At 33.8% G+C, this 17852-nt stretch overlaps 2 long non-coding RNA genes across 2 annotated transcripts; one reads left to right on the top strand and one right to left on the bottom strand.

The window, feature by feature from the left end:
- Positions 1 to 2177: 2177 nt before the first annotated feature.
- On the bottom strand, positions 2178 to 3035 carry LOC147404257 (uncharacterized). Its single transcript, XR_015177214.1, has 2 exons — positions 2743 to 3035; positions 2178 to 2523 (listed from the first exon to the last, which is right to left on the bottom strand). It is a non-coding gene; the product is annotated as an uncharacterized LOC147404257 (long non-coding RNA).
- A 3881-nt stretch (positions 3036 to 6916) lies between these two features.
- On the top strand, positions 6917 to 16567 carry LOC147404258 (uncharacterized). The gene is made up of 3 exons (XR_015177722.1): positions 6917 to 13469; positions 13698 to 13780; positions 15559 to 16567. It is a non-coding gene; the product is annotated as an uncharacterized LOC147404258 (long non-coding RNA).
- The last annotated feature ends 1285 nt before the right edge of the window (positions 16568 to 17852 follow it).

Here is a 17852-nt window from a genome sequence, read left to right on the forward strand (position 1 = left end):
CATGAACTTGATCACATACACATTCGTGATCCACTTGTCGTGTAAGCCTTTCCAGCGGAAATGCATGTAACCATGGATTGATCCTAGCCATCTATACAATTAAAATATTGACAATGTAGATCAAACAAGGAATATAAAATCTCATCCATATTCGTGATCCACTTGTCGTGTAATCCCTCCTTTCTTTTTCCTCCATAGCTGCAATTGGAGGCTCTTCTTCCTCTGTCGTTTCAACTTGAAACTCTTTTTCGCATGGTTCAAAATTTGTTGCTGTTTCAGAGTGTTTCGGCTGAAACATTAATTTTTCTCAGGAATGTTTTGGTCAAGACCAACATTACTTGTGATTTGGGTAATCAAAATTCAGTTGTTTTCTGCACACATGGGTGTTATACTAATTATTTTCAGTTTACAAGCGAGTGTTACCAATCAATTTTCAGTTTCCTTTGAAATGATTTCCCATCGTTGAAATCTGAATCATACATAACAGCTAGGATCTATCATTAAGGACAATTGCATATGGCTAGATTGTCTACACAACAAACAAATATATTTAAGCTCAAAGTGGGGTGAAGGGCATCGTTAATATTAAAATTGTTGAAGACCATTCTGGTCTTTTGATAATAGTAGCACGCACGTGACCGTGGTTACAGGATTTTGTAAAGGGGTTTTACCAATAGAACTTGATATTTGTGGGGGTTTAAATGAAATGCATGAAATGGTAGAAGAACAAAAATAAATGTACATTAGCTTCACTTGGTACATTTAAATAAGCCAAATTAATGCTTAGGTCATTGAAGTACCTTGCGATTGCACACCATAAGATCATCGGACGAGAAATAAGCCAAATTAATCACTTCCATTATTTATGTTCAATTATCCATAGAAATGGAGGATTTGATCAAGTTGTGACCCATGGTGCTTGTTAGAGTACTATGTGATCGACATCCATCAACTAAATTAAAATTAAAGGAATTTTTTTTACAAGCCCCTTTGTTAGAGTACTTGTGGGGGTATTGCATGTACCCGGGGGTTTTGGGCGAGATATGGTGCTCTAAGAGACAGCTGCCACGCCCCCTAGTCGGGCCTACAGGTCCGAACACCCGGTCATCAAAAAGAAAAAGAAAGAGATGAGACCTAATTTATGGAGCTAAATGTTGGATTATCAAGAAACAAGTTCATATAGTTACCGTAATATGAATGGGATATTGAGATGGTTGTGTGGTAAGATTAGGAAAGAATAAAAAAAAATCATAAATGGGTACATTCAATGAAATTTATAAGCATTTCAAATAGGAGATAAAATAAAGTTATTTAAGAAGGTTTGGGTACGTGCAAAAAAGACCAATAACAACATAGTGAGGATGAATTTGGTGTCAAAGGCCTTAAAAGACTAAGAAGAAGATAAAAAATGACGTAGATGGATGTAGTAAGAAAATATATGAAACACACGCCTTTACTGAAAATATCTATCAGATGGAGTTGAATGGCAAAACAAGCATAATGTTGCTGATCCTCATAATTGGGATAAAGTGTAGAAGAAGAAGATGATGATGATGATACAAGGTTTGACTGGATGCAAGACCCACATGTTTCTTGGGAATAGATTCATCTTTGAAGCATTTTTCCTTTCCAATATTTTTCTATTGGAGCTTCCCTCATTCCTTTTATCGAGCACAATGATGCGAGTCCATGTCTACTATCGAAAAATTGCCAACAATGTAGTAGTAGGCCGAAAAGGCTACACTTGTTTCGTCTGCCAATCTCTAAATGTTTTGAAAATTTTTCCCTCCAAACTTTTTTGTGGGAAAGATGCATGACCTTAACTTACTTATATTTCTTAAATTATGAAATAAGTGAAAGAAACATGCTTTCTTCTTCTTCTTTTTTTCGATGTTGTGAAGCTGCATTTGGATAGGAGCGGGTGAGAGGTGAAATGACGGGAAGTTTCGACCCACGGCCTCAGCTTCCATTTGTGCAAAATCACCAAACAATGGAGAATTCTTCTTTCAACCCAAAACAACGTTATTATAAGATAAGGTTCGGGTTTTATGTAAAAATTTCAGAAGTACTCAAACTAAACAAACCCATTATGACATTTTATCAAACAAGCTAATAAGTGGAAGAATTCCAAACAATTTTTGAATCCATTGGTGTAAAAAGTTCAGAAGTACTCAAACTAAACAAACCCACAGTGACATTTTATCAAACAACTAATAAGTGGAGGAATTCCAAGCAATTGTTGAAGCAAAAATAAGAAAAAGTACAAACGAACCATGGAAATATCACAACTTTCCTTCAATCACTTTAAATAGAATAACAGAGTGAAAGAATTAAAAAAAATTAAAAAATCAAAGGGATGGAATTACAAGGCAGAAGCCGAATGATGAGCATCGACACTTTTGTAAAATTGGGAAAGCCGACGAGTTGGTGGCTTCGGCTTTAGTTTCTTCCTCTGCAAACTTTTGCAAATATCTTGCACCAGAGGGACGTGAACCAGTAACAACTTCCATGCCAGAACCCAACCTAAATCAATTAATTCACTAAAGATTCTGTAACGAATTTATCGAAGAAAAGAGAGATAAAGACATGGATTATCACCAACCCAGATCCTAAAAAACGATCATCTAAAAACCCATTTCCTCAGAAAGTATTATATCGACAGCCCATAAATTTAAACAAGAGAAAAATCGTTTTTTGGGAAGAAATGTCGAAATTTGAGAGAGAGAGAGAGAGAGAAGTTACCAAGAAGAATCAAAGAAAGAACAAAAGCGACTGCGAGGATTGGACGAAGAAGAAGCAGATTCAGATGATCCCAATACGAAAGAGAAGAAGAACCCATGATCAATGTGGGTGCAGGCAAGTTTCTCTCGATTCCATAGATTTCAGTCTTCACTCTGCAGAATAAATTTTTTTATTTTTTTTACTTATTACGCTAAACTTTGTTAGAATTTGTATTTTTGAGAGCTTCTATTGGCACTCCAAGTTTTACTTATTACACTCTAAGTAAAAATAAAGAAAATAGAGTGGAATCTCCCTTTCATGCCATGAAATTCCTAGTCCGGCACTCTTCATTTTAATTATCAAAATATGTTTTTTTTAATTCACTTTTATAATCTACGGATTTACTGATAAAAACATCGATGTTGCCATATCAACTATCTTACTGGTAATTTATCAACGAATTCTCTGATCATAAAAGTGATGCCTTCACTAGAAAAACATGTTTTGAAAAATAAAATGAACAGTGCAACAAAATCAGAATTTTGACATAAGTTATGTCTGTTGCACACATTCTGGGAAATGTCTCAAGAAATAAGTAAATGATTGAGAATAAGTAAAAGTTGAAGTTTCAAGAGAAACTCTCTCATTGCATTTTGTTAGATTTTTAATTTTTGGGTTTAAGTTTTTATATGAGCCTATTGTAAATGAGTGTTATAATGTTGAGATTATAATTTGAGCCAATGTGTAGTTGGGGGTGTAATAAATAATTTAAGAAATTGGGGTGTAATAAGGAAAAATTGGGATGCCAATAACTACTCTCTTTTGACCACAAAAAATAAAAAATAAAAAATAATGTTGCCTCCCTCCTTTTCTCAAACCCCCAATTGTATGGGTGTCAATGGGTACTCATTTAATCGAATCGAATCAAAATCAGAATCGAAAATCTCGATTCCGGATTCCTTTTTATTGGAATCGATTAGAGTCGGGTCTAAAATGGAATCGAACAGATAGAAACCAAAATTATTAGGTTCTATCCAATGGGTAACCACGGGTAGCCGAAACCGATTTATTTTATCATTTCTTTCCATTTTGTAAATGATTTAAGGTATTTTTTATTTCAAAATAAATGCATGTTATACAGAATTCTTCAATTTTTCATATAAATTATCGATTGGAGTTTAAAATGAGTTACTCTTCTAAAAATTTCTTACTTTTTATAAAGATAAATTTTTATTTTTGAAAAAAATCATTAAGTTTTATCTTTAGTATGACAAACTGTAACTAAGTTAATAATTTTGTGGATAATAGGTTAATTTTTTGAAAGTAGTTTTTTTTTAATATTATAACACTTTGAAATACTTTTTTTCTTATTCAATTCTTGGGAACTAGAACTGATGGGTACCCGTGATTTTTGATGGTTCCGGTTCTGATTCCATTTATTTTGAAATCGGATTCGAAACCGACAAGAACCAAAACCAAACTAAATATAATAGTTATGGTTCTATGTTCCTTAGGAACCGACCCATTGACACCCTTACCTAATTGAAAAGAAGTAATTGAGAAAAATAAAACCCAGACTTATTGCCCCATCTCAAATATGGTTGTCAATTGAGCAAGTTGGCCTTTTAGCACGATTCGGCCTGGCCTAGAAAACAAGGATTAGGGTCTTCCTATTGAACCTGCAAAGGTAGGGCTGGGCTCAATAATTTTCACCTCATCAAATTTGGGTTGTGCTAGGGCCTTATAGTGCCCAACCTGACCGGTCTGCTACTAAATCTTATAGAAATATTCATAATATATTTAGTTAAATGAATATATTTTTAATAAAAATAAAATGGCTCGCAACTTAAATCTTATATAAATATTAATAATATATTTAATTAAATGAATATTTTTTAATAAAAATAAATTGTATTTTCTACATACAATTTAATTATGACCTATAAAATTTATAAGTTAATAATAAATTAATTTCAAATTCGATTGGATAATATTTAAATACACAAACAAAAATTATTTGAAAATAATAAATTTTTCATTAAAAATGTTGAATTTTAATCATTTTATTTGGCCCAAGTCAAGCTCGAGCCCCTTACGGGTGGGATAACAGAGGCCCAATAATTACATAGGGCTAGTCTAGGTAGAACATGTCTCGATCAGGACTCAACCAAGTTTGGCCTAAACCTGCCCATTAACACCCTTGCTTTAAAACTCCAATTGATAAGATGTCAGCGAAAACATAAGGGAAAATTATTTAAGGGAGTTACTTTTGCGACACCAATTTAAAAATCTTTAATAAACATTATGGGGGGTGTGAGAAGTAACTCCAACCATGGTAGGTTTCAAATGGATTTTAGAAATGGGTAATTTCCAACGAAGAAGGTTTTATGGGTAAGTTTTTTTACTTTAATTTGTGTTGATTTAGTAGGCATCAAATGTTCTTGATGAAATGTGTAAGAGAATGAATGCAACTTGAAAATCCAAGAAGATGCATAAATAGATTGATTAGCACATTTCTTTGTTGTTTGTCTACTAATCGTTGCTGTGTTTTTAGTCAAAATACTATATGATTTTAGTTGTGGGAGATACTCTATTGAGCAAATATTTGTGGTGATGCATTGGTAATGGAGATGCTGGCCTAAATCTCATATAGATGTTGTGAGACATCGGTGATGGATCTAGATGTTATGGTAATGCATTGGTGATAGATCTAGGATGCTAGTATGAATCTCATTTGCTTTGTTTTGCCATAAAAAAAATTGGTGTGTAAATTTGTTTTTTCAATAAATGGTGTGCACATTTTCTTTTTTGGTGTGGCATATATAATTTAATCAATTGGTGTGGCAATAGTAACTCTCTTATTTAATAGGCCCTATAAGAGGATTTTCTTTCTAAATAGTCATTAGCTTTTGGACGATAGCGTTGAACTTTTTTCTTTCAACGGTCTTTCAATCTCATTTCTCTTTACAAAGTTTTTGGAAAATCCAAATTATCATTTTTCTTATCTTCTACACATGCTTAGGTTTTTTCAACGGGGACTACAATCATTTCCAACGTTTTTTACCAAGAATGGCGAATGAAAAATGATATACTCATAATTTTAAATATTTAGATATATTTTTCGATTTATTTCAATGATTTATAATAATAAAAAATGAAGAAAGAAATTGAATTCTAAAATTTTAAAAGATTTTTTTTGCAACATTTGATTCAAGTGTCCATTTCATTATTCTTTTTGAATAGATCTATCCAACATAAAAGTTAAAAAAAAAAAAAATGAAAATATCTTGATTATACCAATTTTTTTTTTTTTTTTTTTTGAACTTAACACTTTTTACTATTGAGTTCAACGTTTTATTGTTGGGATTGACAATTTTTATTGTCGTGAGTATTTTCTTATGGCCCCAACATTTTTAAGACTATTTGTTATTGTGAGTACTTCGTTATGGCTTGAATTTTTTTTTCTTTTTCAAATAAAAAAGAAAAATAACTTAAAGGACTTTGACAGAGAGATTTATTTCTAACTAGTCCCTAAGTTTTTGGGCGGTAGCTTGATAGGACATTTAGTAAATTTCTTATTTCTTAATGGCCTCTCATTATTGGTGAACTCACTCATTTTTTATTTATTGTCGAGTTCACCACAATTTATTTATCGTCGAACTCACCGTTTTTATTTATTGTCGAGTTCACCATTTTTATTTATTATTGGTAAAATCTACCCATTTTCGAGTTTTTTTATATATATTAAAATACATAGAAAAATCAACTAAAAACTTGAGATAACGGCTTGTTTAAATGATTTCAAATCAAAGAATTATTCTGGATCGATTTTCATTGATAAACTAAGAAAAAAAATGAAAAAAAAAAACTCTACTTTTTTACATACATATTCAAAATGTTTGAAAAAATTCTTGAAAATGACTTATAGTCTTCAAAACTCAATTGATATATTAAAAATCCAAATTTTTAGGATAAAAACGATGAGTTTAAACCGTTACGACATTCAACCATGAGAAATGGGAGATGAGGTGTAGAGACTCTTGAGAAAAGGAAATTTTACTAAATGGATTATTAAGAGGCCACCCAAAACTTAGGAATTATTTAGAAAAAAAGTCCCACTAGGGTCCTTAAAGTAATTTTCCGAATAAAAAATTGTATACAAAACTTTGCAAAGTTTCACCGCACAAAATTTTGCAGCATAAAATTGACTTTGCAAATGTATGCATACGTGAGAATTCGGTAAAGATAATAAGCCATTTACAACGCAGATCCCAATGCCCAAATTGATTTAATCTCTGAAAGTTTAGGGTTTGTGAAAATTCCATGGAAGCATCTTCACCTTCAGCTTCCGCCCAATCGAACTTCCGTTACTGTTACTGCAACTGCTTTAGACGCTGTTGTAGATGTTGTCGTTGTTACTGTTGTTGCTACTGTTGTTCCTGCCCTTGAATTAGGGTTTCTAGTGAGTTTTCGACGAGGTTTTGATCGAACAGAGTATAAAAAAACGAGTCGAATCGTGGTTTGTTCTTGGGGAAACCAATCGTTATCTATCGGTAAGACCAAGACATATGCAAAATCGTAGAAAATGAGAAACACTGGCAATTTAAAGGTGAATATGTTGATAGATTTTGAGAATTTCGTCTGTAGGGTTGTAATGAGTTCTTGAGAGTCATTGAAACACAATTACTTCGAAGGAATAAAGGGTTCAAGGTAGAAATTCGATTGCTTTTCAGATTGAGGTGTGGATGTTCAGCAATTTTTATATAGGGTACTTCTTATTTCTAAGGATTGGATAGTGGAGTTAGATATGTTTGAATTCCAACTTATATGTTGGTGGGACTCATGATTAAGACAAAAGGACTGTAATGTTGAACGTTGGAGATGAAGATCATTGTAAGAACACCAAAAAATTTGAATAAGGCATAAGTAGTTGAAGAAATTTATATTTTCTACAAGTTTTATTTTTTTCTGTTTGGTTTTTATGGCCTTTAATCTCCAAAGTCCAACATTAAGGTAACTTTTGGCTTCATCATGGGTCCTACCTTCACATGAGGAGGTATCTCAACAAGATTCGCCATCGAAAGTGTACTTGAGTCATGGGTACTCTATGCCAAGTGGGAGGTACCCATACCCTTGAAAGTGGGATTATGCTAATAAGTGCGAAGCGGTGATGAGGATGTGTTTATATGGCTCATAGTAGTGGTCTTATGGTCACTGAGGTTTGAATTCTCCTTGTAATGTTTTGTTTAATTTCTTCTTTAAGAACTCCTTTACTTAGTTACCATATCTATTCTTATTGGTTGGAACTAATAGTTTTCTTGGTAAGAATCTGATATCCTTATTTCTGTCTGAGCAAATCATTTTTTTCCATAAGGGATCGTGATGTCTGTATATTCAAGGCATTCTTTTTTGTTTGGTACCGAATTTTGTATGTTGATGTATGTTTGCTTGTGGTGTTATCGATTGTTAGTAAGTTTGTCTTTTTTGATTGGATCTTGTTGCCTTGCATTGGAGTTTTATGCTTTTTTTTACTTTCTTTTTTTTTTTTTGTTGATATTTTGAATAGTGCCTAATTAGTGATAATTGTATCTTTGCTTTGCATTTTCTGTATTTATTATCTGTACCATTATACTGTATATGTTGCTTTGAAGCTGTGGCTGTACAATGACAGAATGGATCCACATCTAGTGTACAATGTATCATAATCAAAACTAGAGTCTATCCGACCCTTATACTTGTGAATGATAATTTGGAAAGGTAGGCTTGTTTCACAAAATTTTCATTGTAGGAAACTATTTCTTGGGTTACAAATTCTTGGAGGAAATATTTTCTGGCTTTTCGTTTGTGTTGTGGAATATTTAGAAAATTTCTGGAAAAGAATATGCCTTACACAATGAATCTGTGGGAAAAATTATTTGGTTTAAAAAGATTTTTATGTGCCCAGCAATCTGAATAGCAGATCCAGCATAGCCTGCAAATATTTCACATTGTATTTGGTATGATGGTGGTGGACGTGGCAGCAGTTTGGTGATCTGGTGGCAAGTAGTATGGCAACAATGATGGTGGTGGTGGCAATGGAAAGCTCAAAAGTAGTGATCATGGCTATGGTAACACTGTGGTTGGGGTGGATTTAATGTGTAGGGGGTTGAGAAATGGAAATGAAAAGAGGTGTGGAAATTTTCTTGGAGAATGAACTTAGTATCTATTTAATGGTATGTTGTTCCAGTTCTTATGATCTGTTATATGAAATTTCCAGAAAATTAGTGTTTTTCACAAAACGAACACATGGATTGCTTATGTCTGGATGGGTATCTATCGCCATCGCCAAAAAAAATGGAGCCATGGAGCCCTAGTAAAATTTGAAAATCCTTTTTTTTTGAGAGGGGTGTGGGGGTTGTTATCACAAAGACTATGGCAGATGAATGGACATTGTATATCCCGAGGTAAAAGTATGGTAATGTGCTAGATTTATTTGTATGAATTAAAGGTTTGAATCACTTTTACATTGAGAAAGCATAACTAAACAAAAAAAAAACTCTAAAATACCTCCAAACTTATAATCGAGTCTCTACACTACCTGTAATTGTTTTATAGGTTCAATAATGAATAAAAGACCCATATTTTTGTCATTTATCATGTCAAAACTTTTAACATATTTTCAGCGTCCAAAACGTCAAAATCTCCTCAAAAGCATGGTTATAAATTTCCATCTGAGCTTTCCTTTGCATCTGATGGTTTTCCTAGGGTATTTGAGGAGATTCTTTTGCCCTATATCTGTTTGTTTTGGCTTCAGAAGAGTATTGGTCTTTAATCGGCAATATGATTTAGGAGGCTCATTACTTTGGACTGCATTAGTCTCCTCAGGTAAGAAGAGAATTTGTCTTCAAGTTTTGATTGGTAGGTCCACAATGCTTTATCTATTTGTTCTCTGATCTTTAATCTTTGGCCATATAATTTAAAAGGGCCTATTAAAGGGTCTGCATCGAGTCATCTCTTCCTGGCTTTGAAAATATTGGAATGTCGTTTAATTTTTTTTTTTTTTCCTTTTCGAAAGATCATTTATTTGTCATATGAACAAGCAAATACTTAATGGAACTTTGATTGCTCATGAATATTTAGCTTAATGAAGATGGCAGGATGGAATAATTTGCTAATTTGACTTTGAGAAGGACTTCGGTCATGTAAACAAGAAGTTTGGTTGGAGAGATTGTACCAGTGAGGGCAGTATGATTGAATAAATGAATCTCTTCAGTTTTTATTTTTATTTTTTATTGTAGTGGAAATGCATCTCAAGGGTATCTCAAAGTTATCTATAGGTGGTCAGGGTGGTGTGGCTCTCCTCGCTTTCTTAGGTGGTTTTTGCACCCCTAGAGTTGTCAGCTTTCATTGGATTGCATATTTACCGCACTTTTGACCTACTGAGTTACACTTGTCCTATTTGATGCACTTTTCTGAGGGATCCTAGGATATCCTGTCTTATTTCAGTCATTATTCTGTCATCTTCTCTTACTTCAGAAGTGACATTTTTCATAATTTTGTACGTTAAGGATACTTGGAAACCGTGTGGATTTCATATTTTCTGAGAGTGCGTTTTTGATTTAGGAGATAGGGTGCATTACTGGTTCTCATCTTATAGGGTGTTCGTGAATTAAACAACTTCATTTTATAGATAGCCGTGTAAGGGTAAAAATGTGGTTATTGTCTTACTGAAAGAAGTTTCAAGACAGTCGTTGATTCTAGTTTTCTTCGCAAGGAATGTGGTACTAATTTTCAGTATATTCCTAGAGCCTTTAATGTTAAGGACTCTTTAAATGGCTAACTAGTAGTCTCTTTCTTCTTCACACTGGATATATTTAGACTCTATTTGATTGTAATTTATTGTAAATTTAGTTGATACTTGTTTTAATTGTATACTGAAGAGGGCATAATAGATAGTTTTTGGTGTGTTATACCAAATAATGCGCGAAAGATTGTTAATTATCGGACCAACAAAATTTTGAAGTATTTCTCAAAACAGCAAAACAGTAAATTTACTGTTTTGAGAAATATATTTTTTTCTTTCAAATCAGTATTTTTTTGAAAATTACATTGATACCCCCTAATGAAAAATAACTTGAATCCCCCCATCTTCAATCTGTGACCAAAAATCTGGCATTTTTAAACCCTGTTTTCTTTCCAAAACCAGACATCTTCAATCTGTCTTTGATAAGTTTTTACCCTACTCTTCAAACTTAAGATTTGACTTTTGAATTGGAGAAACCTTGAGAACATTTGGATCCGCATCACAGAGTTTCACTCTATTGGTATTGAGGGATTGAAGGAGGGAGATGGGAGATTGTTCGCTATCTGGCCGTAGTTGATTCTGATTCCAAGGTTGAGGATTTGGACAACTGAATCTGAACAATAAGTAAGACAAAAGAGTTGGGCATGCTAATGGTATGTGTTTCTATTTTCTATAGTTTAGAATATGAGAGTAGAAATGTTGAATATGGTTCTGACTCCAAAGCAGACAAATTGTTTAACATCTAAGAAAAGTAGAAGCTCATGCAATTCAGAGAGGAAACACAAACAAATTTAAAAACAGAAAATTTGAGAAACAAAATAAAATGCAAAGAACAATCCCAGAAATGTTACCTTCTGCTTCTTGGTCTTCCTGATGAAAGAGAGAATCGGACAATATGGGATATGATGGATTGAAGATGAATTTTAATAGATTAAAATAATTTACCATTGAGGTTGTAGAGCTTGAAGAAAGATTGGTTTTTGGGAAAAATCAAGGGTTAGAGTTGAAGATGAGGGCATTTGAGGTCATTTTTCATCTGTCTTTAAGGGAAGACTCTGGTCAAAGAGAAAAAATTTCCAGTTTTTTTTCCCAATTTAGTAAGTTTACCGATTTGAGAAATATTTTTAAAATGTACTGATCCAATTTTTTTATAAAAACTTTATGCTATTCTAACAATTTCCCCTAATCTATTATCTTTCTATTACTTCTTATGTAGCTTTCTCTGACTTCCAGAAGCAGTTTGGTTAAATATTAAAATTCATTCACTATGACATTCTTATTATTGAATTTATTTTGTTGGTTGTCAATTTTTTTTTGTGCTTAGATAGAAAGAAATTCGACCCATAATACCTATTTCTGCTTTTATGTCTGAATGCATCCAAAACAACTTGCTTTCTAGATGATCCCTCTAGAAGAGGGGAATTATAGCAAATCCTTCTAGTTATTTCGTTCTCTATTTCAACTTGTCTGAATTTGAAGAAAAATAATTGTGTTTCCACTGAGCTGAAACAATATGTAGATGGTTTTTATTCATTTACATTGTATATTTTGAATTTGTGTGGGACAGACACTGTGACTCATGGAAACCCTAAACACCACTGTTTTTCTTTATACAAATGTATGACAACAGATTTTCTGAAGCTACACTCGGGAACTCTTTTCTGTCATCTGGGTTTTGTTTACACTTTTTTTTTGTAAATTTCATTAGAAAGGAACGAAGAAATTTGAGGGTGGTTTACCAAAAATATCTACAACTAGATGACATCCTCACATACATGCTCCCACCTAATGATAAAATCCTCAAAAGAGAGGTTTTAGAGTTCTCTAAAGAGCTTACTTAAGAAAAAGATATAGGACCCAAAATGTTTAAGATTACTTCATGAATTGGGAGCTCCTTTCTTTCATAGATTCACCTGTTTCTTTCCCCTCCAAACCCCCCCAACAAACTGCAAACAGGAATAGTCTCCGAAGCATTCTCTTTCAAGCATGGAAAGTTTGGGATTGCCAAACTCAAGAATAAAGCTGAACCCATACCCCCTCACCACCACCACCACCACCACCATAGACGACCATCTGGATTATTGAAGCTGGTACTGCCCTTGTCTAAACCATGTCCATACCTTACTGTGTATTATACTTCTTCCCCACAATTACTGTTATTGAAATCCATAGTTTTTAAAATAAAAAAAATGCTTAAAAAACATGCCTCATTTAACCTTGTGGGGGTGTTATTGCACTGAAACTTTCCATCTGAGAAGATTTTGCCATCTCAGCTTTTCATTGAAAAATTCTGTACCTTCATGAACAGTTCTGGAATGTAGCTTCAGAAAACCCTTGACACCAAGGGGATTTTTATTTCCTTTCTATATGTCTTCAACACAAGTGACATGCTGGGTCTTCAATCCAGAGCATCCAAATGTTGTGCCAACCCTTGGATTGGCCAGAAACCGAAATGTACACCTTTCTTACAGTTCCTCTGATATGGGTTGTTTAGGATTGTCTAAATAGTGTAAAGTTGGGCTTCTGCTTAACCAAGAGGTGGTGTAACATTTCTAATAGGAAAATGCTGAAGTAACATTGAAATTGACATCGTTTCAGACATTGCTGACGTGGATGTGTATAAAACCATAGATGCTTCTCACTCGTTGCTGATGTAACATTGAAGTTGACATCATTTCAGACATTGCTGACGTGGATGTGTCTATAAAACCATAGATGCTTTTCATCGAGATACAAGTGAGAAGCATCTATGGTTCTATGCACACCAATATCCCAAACAATGTCAATTTCAATGTTACTCCAGCACGATTCTTTCTAATATCTGGATTGATGATCTTGAATGCAAAATTTTCAACACTATGTAACTGGGTTATATTTGTGTGTAGGTTTGTGTGCTTGCATTTTCATGTAGGTTTGGGTCTACGTTTGTGTGGATCTGCATGAGAGGACATTAGGGCAGGCTTGGGTGCGTTTACATTCTTATGTTAGTTTATGTTTCTGGGTGTATCATCACAATTTCATTGACCAAAGAATGTAAAAATATTTTGTATAGAACGTTTGCCCCCGATTTTTAGATCTTTGTTGGACTAAGACTTGTTTGGTACAATGTAATTTTTAAAAATGCTTTGTTCCCTGATGTTTTTTTTAATGTAATGCATGTTCCGATCTTCCTTTCTTTTTCTTCTTTCTATAGGTAAGGACTATATGGTCAATAAGGGATGCACAACATTACTCTCAATAATATATTGTGATAATGGTGCTATTTCTCACAGAAGGGTGAGTATTGGTATGTAAAGACTTTGTTATATTTTGCAACTTATTTATGAGAACTTGGTTGCTCTCTGGAACGATGTGTGAGATTTTTTCTTCCCAGTTTGCATTGCTAGGATTTGTCGTATAAACGTGTTGTTGAGGCAACTCATGTATGTTGTGTCTATTTTCCTCCACTCTTGGGTGTGTCATACCCCAGTTAAGCCCCGTGACCCTCTTATATTCATAGTTCTCCCCCTATCTGACAGATTGGTGTTTTGGAGTAGTTGGTTCGTTAACATGGTATCAGAGCGCTAGATTCGTATTGGTCATGGGTTTGATTCTTCCCACCCTTATGGGTGTGGAGTGAGGAGTGTTGAGTGGAGTGAGGAGTGTATATTTTCCTCCACTCTCGGGTGTGTCATACCCTAGTTAACCCCCGTGACCCTCTTATATTCATAGTTCTCCCCCTCTCCAACAGATTGGTCTTTTGGAGTAGTTGGTTGGTTAACAATGTAAGCTACCTATTCGTCTTTCAACCATTGGGAATACTGCCTGAAATGGTAATTATTATTAAAGCAACCATGGGTGGTTGAGGAGACCGACCCACGAGCAAAGGTACAAGCATAACACAAAAAAGAGCCAATCAACGGGACTAATCAAGGACTATATAACAAACCCGATCCCACTTTTTTATTACCCTCACATTTTTCTTTTTCAATGCTCCATGTAAATTGTGGAAGTTATTTCACCATCTTGGATCTGCTATTATCTTAAAGTGTAGTTGAGGTGACAGTGGGTCAAAATTCATGCCTCACTTGGCCCACTTTTACTCTTCAAGATTTTGTAAAAAATAATACAGGTTCGTTTGTACCTTCTTACGTGATATATTGAGAAATGCATATGTCGATGTCCTTCAGCATCTTTTAGAATCGTAGCAGTCTGTATTCTCATTCAATATGAAAGCTTAGCCACGAAATGTTAGTAGAACATGTACTCTGCTGTTTTAATGGGATTCACAATCAAATCATTGTTTGTTACAAATAAAGCTGAATTGCTTGATACCTAAGTTTTTCTGGGTTTATATATGTTTGCAACTGAAACTTTAGCCAATCGAGTACAGTACCATTGTTGTGGTGGTGCCACCATATGTGATCCACGCGCCATGTTCTGAACTTTTTAATTTGTTTCTGTTTATGTGGTGAGCTTCTTATGTAACTTTGTTTGAGGTCACATGGTTTGTAGGCCCTTGAATACTAGTAGTTATAAGCACAAATTCATAATGCTTGAGGTCAAATACTGTCTGGTTACTTTTTTGGTAAAAGGGGAAAGAAGAAAGAAAGTTTCAAGGTTTAATGTCTCATCTAAGTGGAGAGAATATCCTTGGTCCCATTTTTAAGTCATTATGGTCTATATTTTCAGAAAATGGTATGGAGTTGCTTCGGTGGTGGATAGGCAAATATTTGCTGTTGCTCTTATTGGATGGTTGTAACTATGGTTCCAAATTTTATCGTTTCGGAATGTTTTGATTTTGTCTGAAACTGGAAGGAAACAGACTCTGAAATATTCAAATTTTCCGTTGTTGCATTTTAGGTTTTCTTCTTTGATCAAAATGTTGCCTCCAAATGAGATTACTAACCTTTTTATAATTATTGATAACTCAAATATTGGAGATGGGACATTACTAAAAAAAAAGTTGCATTGATTTGATGAGCTTGTTCTAGTGGTTAAGAGGGTTAGTACCCAATGTTTCGAGATCTGAAAAGCTTTTTTTTTTTCTTTTTAATCGTCCGGTGGGCGTGAAGTTGGCGCGACGCAGCCCCATTCAAGGGGGTAGTTAAGATTGAAAGATGGATACAGCCCATTGCAAGCGTCGCGAAAGTCATATGTGTTTGTTTAGCTGATCCCAAATGTTTAAGTATATTTTAGGATTAAGGCTTTGTTGTTAATGCTGAAATGTTGCATCCTGTACCTAAGACCACACCATTCGATCATTGAGTGTGAATCATGAGGATCATCAGCTTTATCTGTACTTGGGACTAAGGCCATGATGGTTGCTCACTGAGAAATGTGGCTGTTTGTTAGTTCAGTACTGAACTATCTAGATAGCAATCTCTTGCCATGATTTTATTTTATTTTTTCCTGTATTAAGTCATGATATTGCTAGGCACATTTTTTTCTATTACCAAGGAAGTAATATACTCATGGATCAAATATCAATCTGATTGGTGATTTCTAACCTTCCGATGTGATATTCTAATTAAATGTACTGAAAGAAGTATATTAAGACTTAAGACCTAAAAAAACGTAGATGAAATCTGTTTTGAACAAAGTTCTAGGACAAGCCTTAGCTTTTGAGATTTTTTTTAAAATACTTTTTCAAATACTAAGTAGCAGTAAAAAAAATTGTATCATTGTGGGCAATTCTTCCATAATGGAATCTGATAATTGAGATTTGGCGATTATTTTTTTTCAAACTTGATGTTCGTTCGAGATGAGACGAATTTTAAAAATAATGGTATCGGAACTTTGTCTGGCAATATAGAAAACATGCCTGTGAATATCAATTGTTTTATTTATAATTTATTTTCTTGAAGACTCTTGAAGAGTTGGCATTGAGTTCTGGTGATAGATGGAAGAGTCCAAAAGCATAAAATTGGAAGCTAAAGAAATATAATATAATATAAAAAATCTCAAATTATTAACCATAAAAAGAAGAAAAGAAAAGTGAGAAGGAAATCAAATCATCTCCTAAAAGAAGACAGAAAAGTAGAAAGAAAAGAAAAGATGGAAGTAAGGAAGAAGGGGAAACATGTCAGGAAGGGCGGATGTTAAGAAGCTTTCATCATCAACAACACCATTGCTTTCAAAGAAGAACCCAATACAGATCAGACAAAAGCTTCCACAGGAAAGAAAATTTTATTTTTTTGCTTTTGAATTTAAAGCAACCCAGGAATCTCCAGTCCCTTCTTCTCCTTCCATCATTCTTTCACAACTGGAATCATTATTCTTTAACAACAACAGCTAACAAAGAAGTCTGAAATTGACAACTTTAATAATTAGAATTCCATCTCCCACATAGGACCCCACACTCAAATGAATTTTAAGGGCTTTGATAATACCACATAATTATATTTTTGAGTTTACCCAACCTTATAATATAATGATTACACATCAACTTTATGTTGCATTATTTGTCGAATTCAGATTTGTGATTCACGACGCTAGAATGAACACGGTTTGTTCATATATATAATTTAAGCATGCAAGTTATAACTACAATGTTACAAATTCTAGAGTTATGTCTGTAAGGGTCACGTTCAGGGGACATCTACAAGTGACTAACTATTTTTACATTACTCAGATGCCATATATTTTATAAGATCTAATGGCATCTAACGCTGTTGTAGAAAATATTGAAAAAATGGATACATTCGGGAGATTGCGTAAAAATAGTTGTTAGTTTTAAATGTCCTCTGAACATGTCCCTGATTATGAGGCATGATCGAATTTCTTTATATATATAATTTGGTAACAACATCATCCTCCTATTATAAAATCACGCCATTAGTGAAACAATTATTTTAAATCTTATATAATCATAACTTTACTTAAAGCTAGATCATTTTATAGAACCTCTATCTGCAACCTCTGCCAAAATCCCTTGATTTTCCCAAACATCTATCTTCTTCAACTTCTACAGTAAAATGTTTTATCCCCATCTTCAATCAAAATATTCTTTCCCCCTTGAACTCTCCAACCTCAAGAGCAAGATAGGGTTTTGGGGCCATTGAACAGAGAAGGATTTTGTGAAGAGGTAGAGGTTGAAGACAATTTTTTTTTTTTTTTTTGAGGGGAGAGGATCTAGGTTTGATAATGAGGATGTTTTGATAATTTTATGGTCTCTCTAGCAAGACTGAAGTTGTAAGGGGGTATGCCAATAGTTTGAAAATACAGGGGAGGTATCTCTAATTTTTACCAATACCCTGAGGGGTAGCTTAAATTTATGAATATTGTGGTGTGTTTTTTGTTTGTTTTCCCTTCTTAAAAACTTTTAGAAAAAAAAAGAAGAAGAAGAAGAAGAAGAAGAGTTTTAATG

This window comes from Akebia trifoliata, chromosome 4 (genome assembly GCF_017979445.1).
Source record: "Akebia trifoliata isolate Shusen 1 chromosome 4, ASM1797944v1, whole genome shotgun sequence".
NCBI classification, from domain to species: Eukaryota; Viridiplantae; Streptophyta; class Magnoliopsida; order Ranunculales; family Lardizabalaceae; genus Akebia; species Akebia trifoliata.